The sequence below is a fragment of the Lolium perenne genome, chromosome 2 (genome assembly GCF_019359855.2).
Source record: "Lolium perenne isolate Kyuss_39 chromosome 2, Kyuss_2.0, whole genome shotgun sequence".
NCBI lineage: Eukaryota > Viridiplantae > Streptophyta > Magnoliopsida > Poales > Poaceae > Lolium > Lolium perenne.
The window spans coordinates 77098151-77103051 of record NC_067245.2 but is presented as its reverse complement, the minus strand read 5'-3'; positions in this window follow the sequence as shown (position 1 = coordinate 77103051).

Below are 4901 nucleotides of genomic sequence, written 5' to 3'. Positions count from 1 at the left end.
TAGCCTCTTCGGTGTTGTGCATTGCCTTCTGCTCACATTGAGAGTTGTGCATACTTCGCCAGTACATCCAAACCCGTGGGAGGACTTTCTCTTGTTCTCCTACACATAAGCCCATACATCTTCCTCAAAACAGCCACCATACCGACCTACCACAGCATTTCCATAGCTGTTCCGAGATATATTGCCATGCAACTTCCATTTTACATTACATGACTTGTTGTCATTCATCATTTATATATTGCTTTGCGTGATTCTATACAGCTGATCTGTGGTTTACCCATGTTACGCTAGATCATTGCACATCCTGCTACACTGGCAGAGGCATACAGTTTTATACATCATGTTTTTTTCATTATGAGTTATTTGTACCAAAAAGTGTGTTGTCATATTAGGATGTTGCCCCTAAAGGTGAAAAGAGCCATGGAGCCATCGAAAAGAGAAACAGAAAAAGAAAAAATATATAAAAAAAGAAAAAATAGAAAAAATAGAATAAAGAAAAAGGGGGCAACATTACTATCCTTTATCCACACTTGTGCTCATGTTTCAGCACCTGCAGTATTCATAGTCATCATTTGTGCTCATGTTTAGCACCTATATTCCATGTGAGAGAGTTTTCATGATTACTAGTATAACTATGTGGGAAATTTACACTATAGAACTTGGGTTGTATATTCCAATGATGAGCTTCCTCAAAAGTGCTCTAGGTCTTCGTGAGCAACACCAAGTTGGATGCACCCCCACTAGTTCCATTGGAGAGCTTTCATACACATATAGCTCGATGTGCATCCGTTGCATGGAAATCACTACTCCTTACATAGCTTCGATTATAAGACTTCCTCTTGTCTAATGATCACTTATAGCTTTGTGAGACTTTCTTCCATTGGCTTTCCAAACCCCCATTAATGTTCTTTTTGCGATAACATCCTGGTGCCAATACCAAATGCTTGCGCTCACCGGTTGAGTAGGCTTCGAAACAGTTGATTCATGACGTTCATGTTTATTTTTACTTGACTGAATCCTTCTATGTTGTGAAAATTTACTTGATGCTTGGAATGAAGGATAGAACTCCTACACTGGATACTTAAAACATCTTTAATGAACCTTGTACGGTTTCATGTCTTTAAAGCAATCATTCACGAAAACTTTTAACTTGTTTAACTAACTTGCTTTATTATCTCTTATATCAACTATAGACATTTGCTTTGAATGATTTGATCTCAGTTCACATGCCTTACATCATTATTGGATCAAGATTATGTTAGTAGCATTTCACTTCAGAAATTATTTTCTTTTTATCGTTTACCTACTCGAGGACGAGTAGGAACTAAGCTTGGGGATGCTTGATACGTCTTCAACGTATCTATAATTTCTGATGTTTCATGCTTGTTTTATGTATCATTGTCACATGTTTTATATGCATTATATATCATTATTATACATTTTCTGGGACTAACCTATTAACAAGATGCCACAGTGCCAGTTCCTTTTTTCTGCTGTTTTTGGTTCAGGAAAGTTGTTCGGGCAATATTCTCGGAATTCGACGGAACAAAAGCCAAACCTCCTATTTTCCGAGGGACACATGGAGTCCGAAGGAGAGACGAAGAGGAGCCACGAGGTGGCCACCCCACCTGGCGGTTGATGTCTACGCACGCTTCTATTCCTGTAGACAGTGTTGGGCCTCCAAGAGCAGAGGTTTGTAGAACAGCAGCAAGTTTCCCTTAAGTGAATCACCCAAGGTTTATCGAACTCAGGGAGGAAGAGGTCAAAGATATCCCTCTCAAGCAACCCTGCAATCACGATACAAGAAGTCTCTTGTGTCCCCAACACACCCAATACACTTGTCAGATGTATAGGTGCACTAGTTCGGCGAAGAGATAGTGAAATACAAGTGGTATGAATGAATATGAGCAGTAGTAATGGCACCAGAAAATAGCTTGCTAGCGTGCAGTTGATGGTAGTAATATTGCAGGAAGTAAAGATGCAGTAAAACAGTAAATAAGCGATGATTGCAGTATTTGGAAACAAGGCCTAGGGATCATACTTTCACTAGTGGACACTCTCAACATTGATCACATAATAAAACCACTCTACACTCTCTTGTTGGATGACAAACACCATTAATTGTGTAGGGCTACAAGAGCACCTCAATGCTGGAGTTAACAAGCTCCATGATACGTCTCCGACGTATCGATAATTTCTTATGTTCCATGCCACATTATTGATGTTATCTACATGTTTTATGCACACTTTATGTCATATTCGTGCATTTTCTGGAACTAACCTATTAACAAGATGCCGAAGTGCCAGTTCCTGTTTTCTGCTGTTTTTGGTTTCAGAAATCCTAGTAACGAAATATTCTCGGAATCGGACGAAATCAACGCCCAAGTTCCTATTTTCACCGGAAGCATCCAGAACACACGAGAGGGACCAGGGAGGGGGCACAGGCCACCCAACCCCTAGGCCGGCGCGGCCAGGGGGGCCCGCGCCACCCTATGGTGTGGGCACCCCTTCGACCCTCCTGCGCCGCCTCTTCGCCTATTTAAAGCCCCTGGATCGAAAACCCTGATACGTACGACGAAACCCACAGAAACCTTCCAGAGCCGCCGCCATCGCGAGGCCAAGATCTGGGGGACAGGAGTCTCTGTTCCGGCACACTGCCAGAGCGGGGAAGTGCCCCCGGAAGGCTTCTCCATCGACACCGCTGCCATCTCCACCGCCATCTTCATCACCGCTGTTGTCTCCCATGAGGAGGGTGTAGTTCTCCATCGAGGCTCGGGGCTGTGCCGGTAGCTATGTGGTTCATCTCTCTCCTATGTGCTTCAATACAATAATCTCATGAGCTGCCTTACATGATTGAGATTCATATGATGATGCTTGTAATCTAGATGTCATTATGCTAGTCAAGTGAGTTTTACTTATGTGATCTCCGGAGACTCCTTGTCCCACGTGTGTAAAGGTAACAGTGTGTGCACCGTGTGGGTCTCTTAGGCTATATTTCACAGAATACTTATTCACTGATGAATGGCATAGTGAGGTGCTTATTTATATCTCTTTATGATTGCAATGTGTTTGTATCACAATTTATCTATGTGCTACTCTAGCAATGTTATTAAAGTAGTTCTATTCCTCCTGCACGATGTAATGGTGACAGTGTGTGCATCCGTGTTAGTACTTGGTTTATGCTATGATCATGATCTCTTGTAGATTATGAAGTTAACTATTGCTATGATAGTATTGATGTGATCTATTCCTCCTACATATGCATGAAGGTGACAGTGTGCATGCTATGTTAGTACTTGGTTTAGTCTTTTGATCTATCTTACACTATAAGGTTACTAAAATATGAACATTAATTGTGGAGCTTGTTAACTCCGGCATTGAGGGTTCGTGTAATCCTACGCAATGTGTTCATCATCCAACAAGAGTGTAGAGTATGCATTTATCTATTCTGTTATGTGATCAATGTTGAGAGTGTCCACTAGTGAAAGTGTAATCCCTAGGCCTTGTTCCTAAATACTGCTATCGCTGCTTGTTTCTTGTTTTCTTGTGTTACTACTGCTGCAATACTACCACCATCAACTACACGCCAGCAAGCTATTTTACGGCACCGTTGCTCACTTGCTCATATATATTCATACCACCTGTATTTCACTATCTCTTCGCCAAACTAGTGCACCTATTAGGTGTGTTGGGGACACAAGAGACTTCTTGCTTTGTGGTTGCAGGGTTGCATGAGAGGGATATCTTTGACCTCTTCCTCCCTAAGTTCGATAAACCTTGGGTGATCCACTTAAGGGAAAACTTGCTGCTGTTCTACAAACCTCTGCTCTTGGAGGCCCAACACTGTCTACAGGAAAAGGAGGGGGAAGTAGACATCAAGCTATTTTCTGGCGCCGTTGCCGGGGAGGAAAGGTAAAAGGTACTCACACTCCGGACCTCGGCTACCAAGCTATTTTCCGACGCCTTGTAAGTACTCAAAGCTATTTCCTTTAGATCCTGCAATTGCAACTTTTTGTTTCTTGTTTACACTAGTTTGGCATAATGGACAAGAATGAGCTTCTTATGCTATTTCCTGATTTAAAACATGGATTGTTTGATGCGAAAATTAAAAAAACCTATGGAATCTTATTTGCATGCTGGTAGTAATATTAGTATGAACGCTTTGAACACCATTGTTGATAATGATATAGAAAGTTCTAAGCTTGGGGAAGCTGGTTTTCATGATCTTTTTAGTCCCCCAAGCATTGAGGAGAAAATTTTCTTTGATGATACTTTACCTCCTATTTATGATGATTATAATGATATTGGTCTTTTAGTACCGCCTGTTATGGAGGATAAATTTAATTATGATTACAATATGCCTCCTATATTTGATGATGAGAATAATAATGATAGCTACTTTGTTGAATTTGCTCCCACTACAACTAATAAAATTGATTATGCTTATGTGGAGAGTAATAATTTTATGCATGAGACTCATGATAAGAATGCTTTATGTGATAGTTATATTGTTGAGTTTGCTCATGACACTACTAAAAGTTATTATGAGAGAGGAAAATATGGTAGTAGAAATTTTCATGTTACTAAAATGCCTCTCTATGTGCTGAAATTTTTGAAGCTACACTTGTTCTATCTTCCTATGCTTGTTACTTGGCTCTTCTTGAACTTGTTTATTTACAAGATTCCTTTGCATAGGAAGCATGTTAGACTTAAATGTGTTTTGAATTTGCCTCTTGATGCTCTCTTTTGCTTCAAATATTATTTCTTATGAGTGCATCATTAAAACTGCTGAGCCCATCTTAATGGCTATAAAGAAAGAACTTCTTGGGAGATAACCCATGTGTTATTTTACTACAGTACTTTGTTTTATATTTGTGTCTTGGAAGTTGTTTACTACTGTA